The 22,126-nt window shown below is 41.5% G+C and overlaps 1 pseudogene; it reads left to right on the top strand.

Moving 5' to 3' along the window:
- The first annotated feature begins 489 nt into the window (after positions 1 to 489).
- The window catches only part of LOC107295495, a 52,450-nt pseudogene continuing 30,813 nt past the window's right edge, over positions 490 to 22,126 (top strand).

Raw genomic sequence — 22,126 nt, 5'->3', positions numbered from 1 at the left:
AAATCAGAGGACATGCTAAATGCCAACCCGAAAGGGAAGAAACCAAAGACCCTTTTTGCTTTACTTGTTGATAATAATAGCCTAAGGGATTTGTATAATTTAGAATTCACCCTTTTATCAAGTCAGGGAATTTGTTGGAAAAGTTCTATAAACCTGAAATTGGCATGCTTCCACTAGCTTACCTGATAAGTGAGAAAGTATAAAGTGTTAATTTAAGTGCAGGGTGACGTCAAAATAACCATACAGAAGCAGAAGAGCAAAGCTAAGCCAGGGAGTCGGGAATGTCTGTGCTAAAGAAATGAAAAGTTCCAAGGAGCAGGCAAGGGGAGCGGTTACTACACCATTTCCTTACCTACAAGGATGCACTAGGGTTAATGGCATTAGTAAAATTCCGAGTGGTTATGAAAGGCCTCCATTCACTTCACCGAAAGCACCTGTCCAGAATAAATGGGAATAGAATAATACAAGAACATAAAGCGTGATTGGAAAATGGGTCTGGATAACGACGCGGACTCCAAACCGGAGGGCGAGGAAGCTGCGGCAGCGCTCACAATCAAGCCACGTGAGGACGACGGTGATGCTGACGGTCCCTCGTATCGCCTGCAGGGAACAAGCCGGCTAGCCAAGCCCTCCCCGCCTCGTATCGCTGGCCCGAACCCTTCGCAACTCGACGCCAGAAGAAAACGGAAAATCAACCGTCAGCTCGACGAACCGACGTTTAACGTCGCCAACGAGCTTCTCGCCCTTTATAAACGTCCGTTGGAGACGCAACTGGCACGTCACAGCTCTCCACTCGCGCGCGCGGGGCTTTCAGTTTCTTCCGCTTCAAACTTCGGCGCCTCGGCCTGCTGGGAAATGTAGTCTCTTGGCCGCCCGAGGGCGCTCCCTGTCGGCCTCAAAGAATTACTGTAAAGAGAGTGAAGGTTCCTTCCTTGTGGATTGGTTTCTGGACGTTTCGTTACCAGGCTAGGTAACATCTTCAGCAGAGGTTAGGGGAGCTATAGATATTCACCACTATTGCAAAATTATTCTAATGCAAGACTACTGTAGTGGCTGCCCTCCTCCAGTGGGGTCAGCGCCTAAAAGTGGAAGGTGGACTGGCCATGGATTATGTTTTTCACATCGCATGGCTGGTGTACTGAGAACTAGTTATTCATCAGGACTACAAAATGCCGAGTGATATTGTTCCTTAGGTTTTTATGAAGTATAAGCTGGCTGAGTTCAACTAATGCATGGGATGGTGGATGAGAGAATCGAAGCTCTGTAGAAGGGACTGGGAGACTCTTAAAAGCGGTATTTTAGGATGGAATTGGACAAAGCTAGGAATATAGATCACACAGGCCAAATGATGCTAGTTCATATTTATGAATAAGCCACAATCATCTGGGTTTGATGTATACACACACACACACACACTATAAGTTAAGATGCAGAACCATCTAACTCCCAGGATCAGAGATTGAGGAAGACACAGACAGGTAGTCTCTGATTTACGACCACAATTGAGCCCAAAATGTATATTGCTAAGTGAAACAGTTAAGTGAGTTTTGCCCCATTTTACGACTTTTTTGCCACTGTTATTAAGTGAATCATGACAGTTGTTAAGTTAGTAACAAAGTTGTGAATCTTGCTTCCCCATTGATTTTGCTGGTCAGAAAGTCGCAAAAGTTGATCACATGACCCTGGGATACCGCAACTGTCATAAATATGAAATAGCTGCCGAGCATCCGAATTTTGATCACATGATCATGGGGATGCTTAATACAAAGGTCATAACTGAAAAATGGTCATGTCACTTTTTTCAGTGCCGTTGTAACTTTGAACGGTCACTAAATGAACTGTTGTAAGTCGAGGACTACCTGTACTATATATGTTTTGCCCCTTTGAGACTAATAGCAGCCCGGATCCAAATGTGAGTGGCAGCTGTCTGTTTTCAGATAAAAAATTTAGTCACAGTCCAACATAATAGTTAATCTCCATTGTCTGTTGCTACATCCATTCCAAATAACTGCATGGGCCTTGCTCTTGCTTGGTACACGCAGTGCTGTAGGTAGTAGGTAGAATAAGTGAATCCTCTACTCTTTTTCATCTCTCCACAATTGTACCCATATAGGATGTGGTCACAGAAGCAGATATGAAGTGCTTACCTGTAAATGTGTTTTCTATGTAGTTTTCTGATGCTGCAGAGGCTATGGAAGAGCATTTTCTGAAGATACTTCAAGAAAGAAGATCCTGTGTGACCTGGAGCTGCCTTAGGCAGGCCACAGGGACCTGCCAACTGAGAGAGAACATTGTCTGAAGGTAAACAGCATGTAACAGATCCTGGGTATCAAATATGATTGGACTGTATTTTTAAAAAAACTAAATGAATATGCAAATAATTGTTTTTCTTTTGTTCAAGGGGGGGAGGTAACACGCCTGCAGAGTCAAGTTAGGTATTTTCAGAATTTTTGACATGGCAAACCCGAAAGCTTAGCCATCATTGTTCCAGGAAATAAGTCTAGTCTATAAAATTTGTATAATATGTTAGCTATGTTGAATACGAACTTGTTTTTTGCTACATAAATAATTTGTTTACTAGAAATGACAGCAAGAAGCTAAATAGGACCTTTATTTATTTATAAGTAATTTCTCAGTACAGGAATGTTTGCTGCTTGAAGATTGAATTGCCCATACATCATCTGTTTTAGAAAGGTATATTAATGACTGCAAATTATACAACACATTAGCCCTCCTCAGGAAGTGACATTGGCCCATTGTGAAGGGCACACAAAGCCTCCAATATCTAAAAACAAGAATATTTCTTTTCATTTTCTCAACTACTTGCTTTTGCAGCACATGAGAACAATCCCATTTTTCATGCAAAAGGTTTCCCACTCTGTCTGTCTGTCTGTCTGTCTGTCTGTCTGTCTATCTATCTATCATCCATCCATCCATCCATCCATCCATCCATCCATCCATCCATCCATCCATCCATCCATCCATCCGATCAGCCCTTTATTTCTTCCACATTCTAGGTCACTTGCAACAGTTAAACCATATAATATAAATAAAATATTTACAATAATAAACCCTTTAACCCAGGCACAATTAATACAGAGCATTAATAATAAATACATTTATAATAAGCAATATGATGACAAAATTGCAGATAGTGAACCATCAATTTGCAAAAGACATTCAGAAGTGTTCAGTTTTGACTGCTTTTGGATGGTTCTCCCCAAGAGGATCAATTGAGCTTCCACATAAACACAGTTCCAGAGTACAGTGTTGGAGTCATAGCAGAAAAACATTGACTGGCTTAACCCTCTTCACTTCATGAAAATGGAACGCCACCAGCAATATCTCCTAGGGAGGTCTCCTTAGAAGGGGTGACATAGATTGTCATAAAAAGCCCTACTGGCACTTCAGTATCAAGTATTACATACATATATTTAAAGTCAGAACTAGTCCTTTGCAGCATATCCAGAAAATGAACAATCAGTGCAGAGCCTGCTAAATAGGAGTAGTAGAAACATGATGATGAGCACAATGAAGAGGAAAGCTGTAATGCTGCCCCCATGACCTCTCCCCATCTGTGCCTATGAAAACAATGTTATTGCCGCCACCAGCAGGTATTTCCCGCTCAATGCTTTTAGTCTATGCATTGTTTCCAGTTGATTTTCTTTCATTTTCTTTACATACTCAAAAGGACTTGAGCAATGCAGATTTTGATCATGACTTCACAAACTTTCAGTCACTAGGAAGGTATAGGAGAAGAGCAGGCTGAGCTGGAAGGAGAGGTTAAACATGTCATCAGTTTGGAGTCATTGCACTGCCACAAGAGATCTAAGTCCAGCCTTCCTTGAATTCCGTTGACCTTTATCTAGTGTTAATTTAGCTTTGACCATTAGTTGACTAGATTCTTGTATTAGAGGTGGCAGTAATAAACACTTCTGTGCTTTTGAAGTCAACAAATGCTTCTGGTTATTTGAGTCTGACAGAAGGGCTTTTACAAGAGCGTTTATTTCTCCCTCGCCTCCAACTTATAATAGAACAGTCTCTTTTTTAGAACCAACAGGTAAAATGAGTTAAAAAAGAAATATGAGTTGTAAGAAAGAAACATTAATTTATTTTTTGTTACTGAAGAGAATTATGTTGATTTACAACAAGCACAACTCAATTGTACTGATTGAATGACTCTTGTTTATGCAAACAATATTTAATAGTTGGAGACTAATAATAGTTTATCTTGTCTTATCTCCAAACCTAGATAAGATCAGAAATGGTTCAGAAATGGAGACTAGAAAATCCCAGAGCTGCAAGATTTGACTATATAGTTGAAAAAGCCTCCTGGAAGATGATACAACAAGCCACTTCTGTGGCTAAGACAACTAATGTACAGTGTTTGGAACTGCTTAAGAAGTTGAACAAGTCCTCAAGGAGACAGTCCTTTTATTATTAGATTGCTATGAAGAACAAGTTAGATCATGGGTGTCCAACCTTTTGATTTGCCTGGGCCACGCTGAGTAAAGAGGAATTTTCTTGGGATACATATAAAATATATAACAGTAGGGAATGTATATAAATTTTAAAAATCCTTTTTTTATTATATCTTGTCGAGCTACATTATTGGCTGTCCAGGGCTGCATGAGGTCCATGGGCTGTGGGTTGACATGCCTAAGTTAGATGAAGAAACTGTACAGATGAGAGGATTTTGCTTTAATTTACATGTGCAGGGCAAAAGTTCAAAAACGGATTGTTTGGTGTTTGGAATATAGTACTGTACTTTTTTTACTGGCAGGATATAAAAGAGTATACAAGTTTTAAAAAAAACCTTCATCAGAAAAGGGGTCATACTGCTTAACCTTGAAAAGACATGGCTCTAAAATTAGCCAGATTATGTTTCTTCTTTCCCTTTTCTTATAACCTACTTGTCTTTTTCAAATTAATTTCCTTTCTCCTCTTACGGTTTGGTTTCTCTACCGTTTTTGGAATCTTATGGTACAATTAGTTACAATTATGGGATGGGGCAGGTAGGGGGAAATATGAAATATTAGTCATTTCCACCATCTTTCTCTCAAAAGTGTCAATTGCTATACAGGTAGCTCTGTATTGCCTGCTTTTTTGGAAGGATTGCACAATGCTGGCTTTGTGTCAGCAAGCTTTCTAAATGTTTTGGGTAGTTTTGTTATTGCCAAGACAAGGACCTAGATTAGAATAAGAGAGATGCATGGATACTTTTTTATTACCCTTGTGCTTTATGCATTTCCCATTATGAATCTCTGACTTCAGCTTTATCCAAATTTCTAATACATTACCCATGATGTACTATGACAACATGTACCCTTAGGATAATGTCTAGCTGTCTTTTGCTATTTTCCTCAGTGAATAATATAAAGAGATGAAAAAATAGTATAAAATGTCAAATAACATTTTCACAAACGATTGCCTACAAGGGTTTCCCATCCTTCACACAAATTTGAGAAAATGTTCAAATTAAAAATGTTAAGATTTTTAACATTTATTTTTTTCTAAAATATTAGAAATTTTCTCACAGCAGCATAAAAGATTAAAAAATATACAATTATCAATACCTTTGATTGATTATGTGCCATCAAATTGGTGACAACTCTTAATGACCACATAAATAGATTTTCTCCATCATATATATATCAGTACCATAGTTACTATATTTTACAGAGCTTCTGCCAATTTACCTTTATAGTGAATTTACTGAAATAAATTCATTTTTTAAAATGTAACTCACTTGTAGAAGTAAAATAAATAAAAAAAATTGAAATACTTTTGCAAAAAGAACAATTCCTCAGGAGGATCTGCCCCTAACCTGTCCCTTTTAGGTCTTCCAACATGCAACCATCATTACAGTACTATAACGGAGTCTATGCACTTTGTGGTTGTTTGTCCCTTTCCTCCCTTTCCTTCCTTCCTTCCTTCCTTCCTTCCTTCCTTCCTTCCTTCCTTCCTTCCTTCCTTCCTTCCTTCCTTCCTTCCTTCCTTCCTCTTTCTTTCTTTCTTTCTTTCTTTCTTTCTTTCTTTCTTTCTTTCTTTCTTTCTTTCTTTCTTTCTTTCTTTCTTTCTTTCCCAGGATTATGGACTTCTCTAGAGATTTAGGTCTTTGCATAATATATCTAGAATACGTAATTGAGCCTTCCCATTTGCATCTTGAGTAGAAATTCTAGATTGGTATGTCTTATGAGCCACATTTTCCTTCTTGAGTATCTGTTGTTCTCAGCAATATTCTCCACGATCAGAGTTCATAACCATCAATGCTTTTTATGTCCTGCTTCTTCACAGTTAATTTTCAGAGTTCATGGGAAAGACATTGCCTGTATGATTCTGACTTTGCATAGACTTGTCACGGCATCTAACCATCTAAAACCTAAGGACTAGTCTGTGCAGTATTTTGGTTTGCTGGTTCCTTTACTGTTGAAAAGTAATAAAAGGCAAAAGCTATCCCTCATTTCAGTCTCCATGGTCACTTCAAAGGCTGCTCTCTTTAGGTGTTGTCATTAGCATGGTCTTCTTTATAATTTTAGTCCCGTTGGTCACTGTGCACCTTGACTTTCTCCACTACAGCTTGCAGATCATTTCCATGTATGTATGCTTGTGTATGCACACTCCTGCATAAAATTCTGAAAGTTTCATGATTAACAAATAACTTAAACACGTATTATGTTGAAAAGAGAAAGGAGATAAGTGGGAAGAAGATAAAAAGAAAAAAACATGAGTTCCATTGAAGTCTTAAGATGAAATGGAGGAATTGCACAATCATTTGCACTGTACATTAGGTGCTAGACCAATGTCAGATTGAAGCTAGGAATATGGTAAGGTGCACACAATAACTGTTTATAAATGAAGTTTTCACTGCAGTAATTATTAGAATGTTAAGAATTCAGATTATAATTTCCTCCATTGAAAGTCCCCTTGTCTTTTTCCTTCCAAATAAAATTCCATAAGGAGAGAAATACTGAACAATTACACAATTAACTTTTGAGTGAAGGCACTGGAGAATGCTCTATTTGGAATAGATCACAATTTTTAACATCTAATCCAATCTGTAATATTCACTATTCAAAATAGCATTTTCTTTTACTAGTGTATTAATGATTCTGACCAAATGAAGTTCAATCCTTTTTTCTCACTCTATTTACCCCTTTCCTCAAATAATATTTTTTTCAACATCAGTTTACCTAAAAACCAAATAAACATTGACTATTCCCTTGAGCCAAGGATCAACAGGCAGAACTTACACATATTTTGACTGAGTGATACAAGCCAATGGACTAGAAAATATCACAATCCTTGGCAACATTGGAAGAAACATTGGATGTGGTAGGACTAAAGAGACTATGGATCTCCAGAAAGAGATATAAAGAGCCAGTTTGTGTAGTGGTTAAGGTATGAAGCTAGAAACCGGGAGACTTGTGAGTTCTAGTCCCATCTTCAACATGAAACCAGCTAGATGACCTTGGGCCAATCACTCTTAGCCCTAAGAAGATGGCAGGGTCAAACCACTTCTGAAATTATGCCAAGAAAACTGCAGAGTTGCGAGAGAGTTGCTAGGAGTCAACACTGACTGGAATGGACGAAGAAAAAATAATAATAGAAAAGGAACTTAAGGAGAAACTTCCTGACAGTTAGAACAATTAACCAGTGGAACAACCTGCCTCCAGAAGTGGTGAATTGCTCCAACACTGGAAGTTTTTAAGAAGAGACTGGACAGCCATTTGTCTGAAATAGTATAGGGTTTCCTGCCTGAGCAGGGGGTTGGACTAGATGACCTCCAAGGTCCCTTCCAACCTTATTATTATTATTATTTGTCTGAAAATGTTTTGTGCTATGGAGAAAGTGTTAAGCATAGGTCCTATATATTTACTTGTTATACTGACCAGAAGTGTGTCAAGCTATCTCATTAATTTAAAACTCTTCTTCAACAATCCAGGAGCAGACAACATGGGGGTAGAATTGTGTTCTTTTTCCTTCTCACCTTTAGAGTAGAAATGTGGGAATTGTTGGGTTCCTAGATTCCGTAGCTGCATAGAGACAAACCAAGAATATACCCCTCTCATTCTTAGTCTGAGCAAGGGGAGGGACCACCTAACCATATGCCAGATTTGCAAGCAACTTATTTTTCTACCCGATAGCAAAAGAAAGAGATAATTACTGCTCAGTCGGGAGTGGCTTGTTTGAGGCTGTTATTCAGTTATTAGATTTACGTCCCATCATTTTTGTGCTGGCACCTACCCAGCAAGCTGGATGTTTGCCATAGACCAATGACATGCAAGATTGTTGGAGAACTTTTAGAAGAGGCCTTTTTAACAGTATCTTAAGATGGCAACTGTAAATGTAATCACAGGCTTGGCACAGGTTGAGACCAGAAATCCAATAAACCAGTGACAAATCCAAGGAAACAGATGAGAGACACAGTAATGTGGAATTCAGAGCTCTATCAGCTTCATTGAATAGACCAGATCAGGAAATCAACTCCAGAAGAAAGCTAAAACTACTTTTATGAAGAGTTGTTTTAATAACCATCTTGCAAGTCTGAATGTCCTGTAACTTCTTCATGATATTCTAGTGAAGTTCTGGGAGCGTCTGCCTGATTTTGCTTCTGAATGTTGTCTGATTCTGAAGTTAAAAAAATGCTTCATCACTTTTGCCTACGCAAGGAATCCTGCCAAGGTCATATTCCCAACTCTCTACACCAGCAAGGTACATATAACAGAGCTGAGGCTTGAAAAGTTGTTGTCAGCATTTTCTGTCAGGGAGGGAGGCCAACAAATAAGGCGAGCCAAACTTCCATGCAAATGCACAGCTGAAGCTTTTTGTCAGAATTTCCTCTTCTGCTGGCCGGCTTTTTGGCTAATTTGTCTGACCAGCAGAGCTCAGCCCTCTGCTGTTGTATCTTAACGCATGTTCTGTTGGGACTCAGTGGCTGAACTCTCCCAGTCACAGTGGCTCATAGGACAGGGATACTTCATGGAAAAATTAGATTTGGATATTATATTCCTGGTTCCATTAGTGTTCTATAGAATTGCTGGCAAGGTTTATTTATTTGTTTGTTTATTTCATTCATTCATTCATTAAACAAACTAACATCTACTACAAGGAACTGTAAGATTGATGAACAAGAATAAAAAATACAAAATAATTGAAACAAAACTCCAGAAGTAACTGAGTAATTGCAGAGTGTGTTGTGGGAACAAGCATGTTAAGACTAACATGTTAACTATTCTTTCGTTATCTGAAAGTGGGTGATTTCTAGCTCCTCTTTACCATACTTAATTGGTTGATCACACGCTTCATTAAGCTATGGTTTAAAGGATATAAACCACAATTGACTGATTGACACAATATTCTGAATTAGCTTACAAAGCAGAACAGATGTGTTCAACCATTTAAACTACAAGCACCCACTCAACCAATTTTGGCTTAATGCAGTAAGTAGATCTCTAGTCATAAAATGTTTGGAGGATAAGCCATATTAATTCGTCCATTGCTTGAGGTTTTCTTAACCACAGACCATGGTTTGCTTAAAGCTAAACATGTCATCTGAATAAGCATGATTTCAATTTCCAGTTACTTTCCACTGTCAAGAGATTTAAATGGTTTTGCAATAAAAATGCATATCAAGCATACCATTAAGCATAATCGCTATATAAAAAACTGTTACATGTGTACTCAAATCACTCAGTTTCTTTCTCCTCATACCTTCATGGTCCTGAATTGTTTTATTTGCCACTCGTTATCCACTCAAAGATTTTTTTCACAAATATTACTGCATTGTAAATCTTTTTCCTGTTATGTTCTATGTGCATTGTGTGTGACAGAAATGATATTGCATTGCATTGCGACAAAGTACTGAATGAAGAGTAGTTTCACCTTGAAGCTATGGGAATCTTAGGAAGAATCTTAGGAAGAATCTTAGCATAATCTGTGTTTTACAGTGTCTGTAATATACTGCAGTGTTTAAAAAGACTGCATTTGTGACATCATGCAATACACTTTCAATGCATGTATGCAAAACTAAGCTATGAGTCCTAATATAAATTATCCATGTAAGATTAGATAAAAAAGATGAACTGTAGGAAAAAAAATCTAGCCAATTAGCCAAGCACTTCTATTCATGTCTTTCCTGCAAATTCAATGGAATTGCACAACATACTGAATCAAAACTAGGCAATCACGTTTTAATGTAACACATTGTGGAAATGCAACCTAGTTTATAGCTTATCATACAGTATTGTCCAAAGTAAAAAATCTGGATAAACCATGGGTAATTTAAATGGATACTGTATGACATGTCATGCCAACCATAGGATTTATATTCAGATAAGAAGAAAAAGCCTAAAAATTCAATCTTAAATATACTTGCAAGGCAGTGCACCCCATTAAACACAGTGCAGTAGCATTTTTTTAAATATATAAAGCACATGCAGAACTTCATGGTACAATTACAAATCAATGAAGCTCCACTACACAATATGCAACTAATTTCTAAGTTAACATCAGGTTGCAATATAGCATTAGGCAGCAAAATACTTACTATTTTATCATGACAGCTGAGTATTTAAAAAATGCTGAGATTGATCTAGCATTTTAAACCACACATATTTAGTTATTGTTTCCTTATTAACTAATATTCCAGTTGGCATGTTTGCACTGGACCACTCTGATAAAAATACACAAATTTAGGATTACATTTTGGCTCACGCAATAGATTTATAAAATATTTTCCTATTTATATATTGCTTTAGTCAGCAAAAACTATTTCAATATTGTTTTCTTGGCAAAAAAAAAAAGAGAAAATGTGCAATTTTTAAAAAGTATGTACTTGGATTCATAAAATATGGTAAGCCATATTTGCTTGTTCATGGTTTACTATAAACCAAGCTGTGGTTTACTCAATAGAATAGCAACAAGGCTTATTGAGTTGTGTGAACCCAACCAGGAAATTATCAGTAAACTACAGTAAAACCTTCTCTTATATATTTTATTATAGGTGAACTATTCAATTTCCATACATCTGTTGTGGCTATCACTGTAAAAAATGGAGCAAGTTCTTTTGGAAAAATATTAGGAAATCTTAAAAGTTTAGTATTACATGTTGACAGACAGGAAATTAGCTATTTTTACTACTGAGAGCATGTATCTGCCTAAATATCCATAATATCAATTCTGCAATATTCTCTATGCGTTCTTTTTGGGTATCTCAAAAAGAATTTCTTTTTGAACTAAAACATATTTTATAAATAAATAAATAAATAAATAAATATTGCAATAACAATTTAATTGCAAAATTGAAGGCAAAAGAAATACAGAATTTTTTTAACTGAACTTATTATCCTTGCGCTGTAACATTAAGTAGCAGTGATAACCAGGTCTCATTAATGACATATCTGGAGGCCAAATACTATAGGAATCAGTATCAAGAGAGGAATAACTATGATGAATAACCGACCTCAGTAATCAAACTCGACAGTGCGGTGTTTGCACACTTAGGGTCACGGGTCCTAGATTTCGTCAGGATTTACTGCTCAATAAATCAGAATTAAATAGGTAGCATCTTTTCTAACTTAACACCTTATCATGAGCTGGAAAAACTGCTACCAGATTTAATAATAATAATAGTAAAGTTGGAAGGGACCTTGAAGGTCATCTAGTCCAACCCCCTGCTCAGGCAGGAAACCCTATACCATTTCAGACAAATGGCTGTCCAGTCTCTTCTTAAAAACTTCCAGTGTTGGAGCATTCACCGCTTCTGGAGGCAGATTGTTCCACTGGTTAATTGTTCTAACCGTCAGGAAATTTGTCCTTAGTTCTAGGTTGCTTCTTCCGATTTTTTTTTTTTTGCCACCATAATCTCACGCGGGTTTCTCCCTACAGCGCCTGCTGAATCAAAATGCGTCCTGTTTCGAACAGTTTAACTTTAACCTACAAGCTGGATGAAGGGTAGAGATGCTGTAGTAGTAACAGCACGACCCTTTGGCGTTTTGCATTCAGAAGCCGCCGAGTTCAGCGGGCTGCCCTTGAGGAGGCGCGCAGTTACTGTTCAAGCGGACTTGCTTCCCAGCGGCTGCGTTTGTTTGACGCCTCTCTGGGCAGTTGGGTTTTCACCCCGGTGAGCGAGCGCCTCTGCGAGGGAAAGCAAGCGCGCGAAACACGCGGTTTCTGGACTGACTGAAGGGACCGAAACGGGGCGCGGAGCTAAAGTCTTCTCCTCTTCCTCTCGTCCTTTCCCGGGGTCTCGCTTTCAAAAGCGCAAGAGCTGCACGGGGAAAACTTCCCCTCTGCAGTCCTCGCTCTCTCGGTCCCCAGTCTGCTTGGTCGCGGAGAGGTGATGTTGTCTTCCCCCTCAGGATCGAGCAACGGTCTTTCGTTTTCTCCCAGGCTGCCACCAGCTGGAAAAAAAAAACAAAAACCAAAACCAAAAACAGAAACACCTCACTCACTGGCATACCCTTAAAGCAGCCATTTTTCATTCTGCAGCAGCAGCCGCCCGTGATGTCATCCACCATCAAACAGCCAATCCCACCACCCGAGCAGCCCCCTCCCCTCAGCCAAGCACAGTCATCAGCAGAGGCGGCAAACTTTGGAGTCGACCCCCTCCCCCTTCCCTTCTCCCGGTCTCCGTCCCGCCCCCCCCTCTGCAAAGCGCTTTCCTGAGGGGGGGGGGCGACCGCCGCGGCCGTTTCCTCCGTTTCGGCGACATCGCCGTTCCGAGCTTTTGCGGGGATGCAAGAGCTCAAGGCGCGCGGCAGAAGCGCCGGGCTGTTGCCGCCGCCGCTGCAGCAGGAGCAGCAACTCTGCTGGGGTGCCCTCTCCCTGTCTCCAGGCGGGATTGCAGCTTGGATGCTGCTGCTGCTGCTGCCGCTGATCCCTCAACCTTTGCTTCATCTGGATCTCTCCTCTTCCCCTTTTACGCGCGCAAAAAGAAAAAAAAAGGGATCCCGATTCCCCTCCTGCGCTCCTGCCGCCTGCTCGTCTGCTGAGTCATGGACTGAAGGGCTCGTTCGCTCGCTCTTGCTCTTGCTCTCGTTCTCGCTCTTGCTCTCTCCCGAGGAAATCGCTAGCACGTCTTAGAGCGGTGCTGCTGCAGCCATTCGGAGCCCTCATTCCCGGGCCGCACGCTCATGCTCCTCCTTCCCGGCCGTCTGAAGAGGCAAGCTTGCCCTTCGCTGCGTTTTTCTCAACCCTCCATGGCTGTCCTTCGGGGCTGATTCCTCAGCATTCCTTCGGAGCTTCCTGCCTCCCCCCCCCCCCCCACACACACCCCGGGCCAGCAATTTTTATTTTTTTTTAAAAAAAAAGATCCTCCCTGGATTTCTTCCACCCGAATACACACACACACACACACACACGTAAGCGCAAGACCCGCTTGAACCATGATCGCGGCTGCCTTTTTGGTCTTGCTGAGACCCTACAGCATCCAGTGTGCCCTCTTCTTGCTGCTTCTGCTGGTGGGGACCGTCGCCACGATTTTATTCTTCTGCTCCTGGCACCGTAAGGTCCAGAAAGGGAGGCATCCGATCAAATCGGTCTTCGCAGGGCGCTCAAGGAGCCGAGGTAAGAGACGCAGTGTTGGCTTTGCTCACCTTGGCCGAAGGGGAAGGGAGGGAGGGGGGTTCCGCCGCTTAAACGGGGGCGGGGGGGGAGGGATGTCAAAGGGAATCCCCCCCGGCATCTGCCCAGGGTAAGAAGGATGGGTTTCGCCGTTGCGGAGAACGGCGATCCTAATGGCAGGGCTCACCTCGGGGTCCCTCCAAATATTTGGGAAAGGGACCGTGGAGAAGAGCAGAGATTGCGGCGGCCTAATCTCCACCCCGACCTCAATTTTTAAATGCCAGTCTGATGGTTGCGGACACCCCCCCCCCCGCCCAACAGTCAAGTAGACTGTAACTTTCCCGTCAACTTCGAGGAGAGGAAATACGTAAGATATATACACACGTTCGCTTTTGGGGTCAGCTCTGCGTCGAGAAGACCGCACACTTTCATGTGGGAGGTGTGTAACGGTTGATTGGAAATAATTAAAAAAAAAAAAACCCGACTAATTCTGCTGCTGCTGCTGCTGCTGAAATGGAGACAGATACAGCCGTGTCTTCCCCCTCCCCTCTCTTTTCTTTCTAGATGCTGTAATGAGAACCCATCACTTTCGTTCCGAGGTAATTTATTTAGCACGCAATCTCAAGGTTAGAAAAAAGTTTTCTTATTGAAATACTTCTGTATTAAAAATGCATGTTTTAAAAATACTTGCCATTTTTTTTTTTAAAAAAAAAGTTTTGCATGGAAAAATCATGACAGAATGTTTTAATAAGCTGTTTCACTTAAGATTATATATCGAATTATCTGTATATACTCTTGTTAATTAAAGTGTTAAATCTTACTGTTATACTCCTGTAAACTGTTTTAATTTACAAGGCTATTAAATAGACAAAGCAATTCATCTGAAACCAAAAGGGGGGTGATTAGATATTACCATAGTTCAGCCTCTGATTGTTTGGTCTTTAGCCAATGACCACAGTCTGGAAGGTAATTTGGGATTTTCATCAAGAAAGCCAGCATCTTTCTAAAATGAAGAACTCTCTGCAGGAATTGGGACAGTCACTCTTTCAGTTTTCACTTTTTTTTCTATTTTTCTAAAATAAGTACTTGTGAGCTTTCAATTAGTTCAAATCTCAGAAAGTTGATTGCTTTCTCTATAGGAGGAAGGGAAAATACAATATATTCCACAAATTGATTTTAATGTTCAGGCATTATAAGGCTTTTCAACTTGAAATGAATATGAACATTTTTGGCTTAATGCAATAGATTGAAGAAACAGAGCCCATCTAATCTTCACAGCTATTCAAGGTTACTTGGTGCTTCTGACATTTAATACTTTTTTTAGTGAGCTTGTTTTTCTTAACCTTGCTTTTATACATTAAGACATCGTTTTAAAGCAGTTTGTTGGGAATTCTATCCTAGAGGGAGATCTTTATAGAACTTGGCCTTTCTTTCAAGTTAGCATTCAAGGACAATTACTTCTTTATTAAAATAATAGTAAAATCCCACTGGAAAATCAAGAGTCTAATCAAGGGTTTTTGTTATTAAGTGATTGATCTACATCTATAAACCTAAGCTTCAAACATAAGTTTGGAGCTTGAGAGTCTTTTTATTAACATTCCCAGTTCAGATACCAATAGCCAATTAAACTAGAAAATATTGCTATTACCATGTCTTTATGAAGCCTAGCCTTATGCATGGGTAAAAGTTTGCTCCTATATAAATAAATCCCGTTTGTGGTATACTCTTAATTAGATTTACTCAAAAGTGAGATCTTCCCATTTTTATGGGATTTCACAAACTGGAAGGGTGTCCAATGAATCATGTGGCAAATCCATATGATTGTTTCCTTATGGAGTGACAGAATCCCTTTGGGTCGAGAATCCCCCAGTTAATGCATGGAGAACAAATTCTCTTCATGTTTGTAACAAAGAAGTATGTAAAAGATGAGCAACCCTGTTTCTTGGCATAGTGCTGCCCAACAAAATGGTGCTAAAATTTGGTGGCAAACTGTGAAGTAACAGCAGGACAGTTTCACATGCCCTGTTCATTGCAGTCCTTAGCCATTGAAAATGTTTAAAATGCAGTATATGTGTTCCTCTCCTTTACTGGGTTACAAAAAAGAGGTTACTTGCCTCTCTCTGAAAGTAAGCAAGCCCCTTTGGAGGGAAGTAATTGGAGCCGTACCTAAGGGATATCAAATTTCCCTTCAGTTGCCAGCCTAAAGGAAAATTAAATATCGAAAAAGTGACATTTGTACTGGCAACTGAACATGATAGCAAAGCTGTTTTTAGGTGATGGAGCTTGTGGTATTCTTAGCTCCATCAACCCCTTCTTGCTTTTCCTTGCTTGTCAGGAAAAATATGTAACTGAATAAGGTTTCAAGTGTGTGATGTAGCTAAGAAATTGACAAAGTGGCAGTTGGTGATGTTGCTTTCTCAGAACAGAAGCTATTTCCAAGTAGAGTTGCCTGGGATTTACAATGAAGTTTGTGATTCTCAAATAGGGATGGATTTAGTCAATTCAAGATCTAGGAATGACAACCGAAACAGCAAATTATTGAGTTTTCTTGATGTCTAGGAAGGTTTCTTCCCAAAACCTGCAAGTGGATCTTCAAACTTGCTATGCTGGCATGACTCTTATAAAAAGAAATGGTTGATGATTGGGCCCTGAGACCATAATGTAGCAAACAAATTCCATTGAATTGTGAGCAACTAAGCCTTAGAAATTCTATAATTGCCACAAAGAGTTGAATTATCAAAGGAAAGAAATGCAGATGAGGTGAAATGGAATGTGGTGAAGAGGTGGGTCCCAAGGAAGGGAGGGGGGACCTTCTAGAAGAGTAAGAGGCAACTTAATCCAGAGATTATGTGTGAGAGAAAGAGGATGAAGGCAGTCCCTCCCTAATAGCTCACAGAATATATTGTAGATACAGATAGTAAGAATTTTCAGCCTGGCAAGATTTTGTCTATAGATGTGAAACAGTAAACAACTTAGCTTGGAAGAGTTGTCATTTTTGGTTTTGGCCTGATATGAGGACAGCTTCTCATTCTGCAGCTTCTCAGTCAGCTTTAGAAATATTCCTGGAGAATAACATGCTAGAATGCAGTTCTCAATAATGCTGATGCCGGGGGGGGGGGGGGGGAGAGCCATGATCTTTCAGACATTTTACCTTGGAGTAAATGTCAAGTGTACTTTATATCATGAATTAAGATTAAATTGAGTTGTTTGTATTTATTTTTATTAGAACATGACCTGCCTATCACTTCCTGAGGAGAAATGCAAGATAAAACCCCTCCTATCATTTTCATATCAAGGGGGAGAGAAACTGATGTTGAATCTTAATTCCCACCAAGGATGGCATTTAGGGAATGGCAGCAAAAGCTAATGTTTAGGAACTAAGAACATTTTGAGAAATTATCATTATTCCTCTCTTACCTCTTCAGTAATCTCCTTAAAATATACTGGCATAATGCATTTCATTAAATCATGAATTTACTACTAACCTTTCACTTGTTTTTATTGAAAGTTCATCTGATTAATGTTTTCTTTGGCTCAGCTTTTATCAGTTTCTGATTTTGTGCTCTCACGTAAAAGTATCATGGTGTGAATATAGTTGCATGAGATGACAGCAGCTAAATGCTAGGCTGAAGAAAAGAACTTAAAAAAATGTGTGTCACAGCCTTTGCATCAGCAGCCGCTGAATACTTCGTGCTGGAGCTGACCTATGTATTTAGTTTGATCTTGTAGATAAGATACTTATAGGGCACTAAAAATAGATCACTCAGAGAAACTAATACCAAAAAAATCCTAATCGGTGGTTTGGTAACTGAAATCTCAAATAGTCTACAGTATTATCTCAGTACATCTCCCTCTCTTCATTTCACAGCTAGTAATTCTCTACTGCATATAAAAAATAAAAGTCATCTTCAGTATGTGACACATTATTACAGTTAACCTACTTTCTGCTTTAGTGGACACGGCAAAATTCTACTTTGAATTATGTAGTTCAATATTTGATTTGTGGGAGGAAAAGGCAAGCAAAGAGAACAAGCCTCTGCTATTCAAAGAATCATCTTCCAGTTCTTGAAGAACTCATTCAGAGCTACAGTTCTTTTCCTTCGCTAATATATACTAAAGCAATTAAAGTTAGGAATTCTTTTAGGTCTTAAATAAGAAATTATTGTTACCTCCTTTCTAGATGATGTTGACAGTGGAGCCACCAACATAAAGTTCCTACTTTTTAATGTCAGTTGTTGATAACATGTTTATTATCCAGGATTTTTTCCTTGATGAAAGACTTGACCTGGCAATTTTTTGGGAATTTTTTTTCACAAGCTCTGTCTACTGGAATACTTTATGATGTAACATCCTAGGGCTGGAAGGGAGAGGAGGTATAGTCTATAGAAATTATATTTCACTGACTAGACATTTTGTCCCATAGACTGCAGATTCAGGCTGCGCTTTGGTGGCTGAGATAATCTAGAAAAAGTGTTAATGTACAATCCATTTCACTCCACAAGAGTCTGTCTTTCTTAGCTAGCTGAAGTGATTTTTGGCATGGCAGTAGACTATGATGGATTTACTGCCTTGGGAGGTTTTGATTTCCTTCAGAGATTGGCTCTGAATGAAGGATCCACCATTAAGATGATGGACCCCATCCTGGCTGGTATCTAGATCCATTGCTACCGGTACAACAGGTCATATTCTAGATTTGATGTTTTGTTTATCTCATCCCATTGAACTGAAAGTGGAGACAGTTTATATAATTCTTTGTAATATTTGAAATAGTCAAACCCATGTGTCTGGTGGATCTAGATGTTGTTCTGATTATGTTCCATGAATTTCTCACCTCATCTGTCAGTGATACTGTTATTGAGTTTTGGAATACTGATACGGCTCAAGCAGTTAACGACATATGGCATCTCGTCCAATAAAATATTGAAGGAGGAGAACACCAAGGGTTCATTATAACCTTCTGGTTGTATTGAGAAGATTTGGCTTTTATACTTTTTAATATATTTATTACCTTTTTTAGCTCTGTTGTACACTGCCCACAGTCAGTTGCCTGTGACATGGGCAGCTATATAAATTGGTTTAATCAATAAACAATCTTCATCATTCTTTGTAGAGAAAGTTAATTGGATTTGCCTTAATTTGGATTCCATAGGAAGGCAATAATGAGATAATATTAGCAATCACTTGCTAGGTTCATATGAAATCTTTTCAGTTTCTAGATCTTGAGGAGGTAAACAGGATGTATAGAGACTCGCCACCTATGATTGCTCAATCCTTGACCTTCCTGGATGATTCAGTTAGGGGAGGAGGGATCAAAGACTTTCTGAATATGGATGTGTCCCTTTATGCTTAAAGGAGGAAGTTCTAAAACCTTTGTTGAAAAAAACCTTTTTTTCACTTGGAAGAAAATCTAATTATAGGCCACTGTCAAATATTTGGGAAAGGTGATTGACAGAATTGTGGCTTGGTGGCTTTACTGGCACCTGGTGAAAGTGAAAGTGGGGGTTTGGGATCTATAAGGAGCTTTGTCCAGGTTACGGTATTGAAACAGCTTTGTTTGCTTTATAAACATTCTATATCGGAAAGTGGGTGGGAAGAACATGATCCTGGTAGTCTTCTTAGTGCCTTTCAGTTTTATGGAGTGCTGGCCTGTTTGTACCCCAGGAAAATACGACTTTCAATCACTGTTCTGCAGTGATTCTGATCATTCCTGTTGAGACATGACCAGGAACTAGTACAATGTGAGGGGTGCTTGGTGCTCTCTGAGCTTGCTTGTTTTCTTGCAGACGTTTCATTACCCTAACTAGGTAACATCAGTGCTAGTCTTGATGATGTTACCTAGTTAGGGTAATGAAACATTTGCAAGAAAACAAGCAAGCTCAGAGAGCACCAAGGACCCCTTCATTTCAGCCCTGAGCTACAAATATTCTCCTTCATTGGTAGTACAGTGTAATTACCGCTTGACACTTAAGTTGCAGTCTGTATTTATTTATGTATACAGTTTATATAACTGCTCATCTCACATATGTGACTTTGAGCTGTTCATGAAGTTAAACCCCCCAATGCAAAAATACAAGACATAAACACAATCGTACAACAAAAACTATAAAAACACATGAAAAACAATAACTATTAAAGCCATAAACACACAATCTGCAAGAATGCAGTTAATAATACAGCCGTTTTGCAGGCTCCACTCCACCAGTACTGGATCCCCAAGTAAGAGGGCAAAATTAAATCTTCAGGACTTTCCTAAAGATTAGAAGGGTAGATGTCAGTCTACGTTTCAGGGAAATGATGTTCCAAAGGGCCTGTACCACTGCAGAAAAGACTGCCTGCCTGGACCCTGTCAGGTAACATTCCTAAATAGATGGAACCTCTAACATGCCTCTTCAGCCAACTGAAGGGATGGGTGGATGCAACTGGGAAGAGATGGTCCCTCAAATATCCAGTCTTGTTTCCTGTGCTCTTTGACATCCACCTGAAATCAGTGGAGGAGATTTGGAATGAGATGCCATCAATACGCTAATGAAACATTGCTTCCTACCTCAACTCCAAGGAAACAATCATTACTTTTCAATGTGCTCTAATCTTGATAATGGAACTGTTGAGGTAGAACTGGCAAAATAATCCCAGATAAGGGAAATGTACTCTTGCTAAGAAAAAAAGCTGGATTCTAGTTTTGATTGTATTGTTTGTTTTGTACTTTGTATTTTCGACTGTTGAATGTTGCCTGGCACATTTGTTGGAATAAACAGAAAGAAGAGAATATATTCAGTATTAAATAAATAGCAAGATCTGCAGAAGCAACTACCGTATATACTCGAGTATAAGTCGAGTTTTTCAGCCCATTTTTTGAGCTGAAAAATGCCCCCCTAGGCTTATACTCGAGTCAGCTCACAAAAGAAAAAACTGGGAGCCGCATAATTTGTGCGCACATACGCGCGTACGCGCATGCGCGTGTGCGCATTCGCGTGCACACAGAACAGGAGGCTTGATTTAAAGAGTGGAGCCTAAGGCGAAACTTGCACCGGCTCTGCCCCCCGTCCAGCTCCGTCCTGGCTTCTCCCCTTGGAAAAGACTGCTCTCCCCCCACCCCACGCTCTCCCTCTCTGGGACTTTCTTCTTTCCGCCTTTTGGCGCGAAGGATCCCAGGGAGCGGAGGAGGAGGAGGCCGACGGGGAGAAGGAGCTGCGGACTCGCCTATCTCAGCCTGCTGTGGGAGGCTGGAGTTGAGGCTTCTGGCTCGCTCTGGGAGAGGTGCTCGGAAAAGAGAGGATGAGAAGCGGAAAGTGGGAGAAAGGATGTCTTCCACCTCTCTGGGGTTCTTTCGCTGGGAGGGCGAGGAAGCAGCAGTTCTGCTCCGCAGGAGGTGGGAGCAGGCAGCCTCACCTTCAAGCTCATCTCCAGCGGCGGCGGAGCCATCTGGTGCTGTTTACATGGCCGTTCATCCGTGTGACTGAGATAGGCAGCGGCACCAACTCTGGTCTGGGGAAATGAGAGCGGAGCGGGGCGGCGCTGCCTATCTCAGTCACGCGGACGAACGGCCATGTAAACAGCACCAAATGGCACCGGGGACATGTGTGGCCGGCTCAGCTGCCCAGGGACGGCCCAGGGAGTGATGCCCCTGCCGGCTGCCACCCCCGCTGGACTGGCTCAGGGAGACGTGTGGTCGGCTCGGCTGCCCAGGGAGCGATGCTGCTGGCCGCCGCTCGGTTCCCCCCTCCCGCCTTTCCAGGCACACCCGGCGCCCCCCGAGCCAGAGGCCTCTCGGGGGAGCTGATAACGCCGGTCGACAGCTGAACAGGAACTCGCAAGTTAATTTCAGAGCGGCGGGCCGCGGGGGAAAAAAAGAGAGAGAGAGGCAAGCAGGCGGAGCGCAGCGCCAGGGGAGGGGGAGCGAGCGGCGAAGAAGCCGCCACCGCCGCGGCCAGGCAAGCAGGCGGAGCACAGTGCCAGGGGAGGGGGAGCGAGCGGCGAAGAAGCCGCCGCCGCCGTGGCCAGGCAAGCAGGCGGAGCGCAGCGCCAGGGGAGGGGGAGCGAGCGGCGAAGAAGCCGCCGCGGCCAGGCAAGCAGGCGGAGCGCAGCGCCAGGGGAGGGGGAGCGAGCGGCGAAGAAGCCGCCGCCGTGGCCAGGCAAGCAGGCGGAGCGCAGCGCCAGGGGAGGGGGAGCGAGCGGCGAAGAAGCTGCCGCCGCCGTGGCCAGGCAAGCAGGCGGAGCGCAGCGCCAGGGGAGGGGGAGCGAGCGGCGAGCACTTCCCTCCGATGCCCGGGCTGGAGCCGCCGCTGCCGCCACGCCGCTGCACTAGGAGCACCAACTCTGCACGCGGGCGGCGCTGGTGCCGCTCTCCGCGCAAGTTCCCGCAGCCCGGGGGAGGTGCGCGTTGCGTCGGGGAAGGTCTGGGCCCGGAAGGGGGGCCAGGTTGACTCTTTCCCTCTTGCCTTTGCCGCCCTGATGCGGTCGTGAAAAGTTGCGAGGCGGTGGGCGCGGAAGCTCCCTTTCCTTTTTCTCTCTGCCCCTTTCCCGACTCCGGGGTTGTTCCGAGCAAGAGGGGAATCTCTGC

Source organism: Protobothrops mucrosquamatus, unplaced genomic scaffold (genome assembly GCF_001527695.2).
Source record: "Protobothrops mucrosquamatus isolate PMUCROS unplaced genomic scaffold, P.Mucros_1.0 scaffold2367, whole genome shotgun sequence".
NCBI lineage: Eukaryota > Metazoa > Chordata > Lepidosauria > Squamata > Viperidae > Protobothrops > Protobothrops mucrosquamatus.
This window is presented reverse-complemented; position numbering and strand designations above follow the sequence as displayed.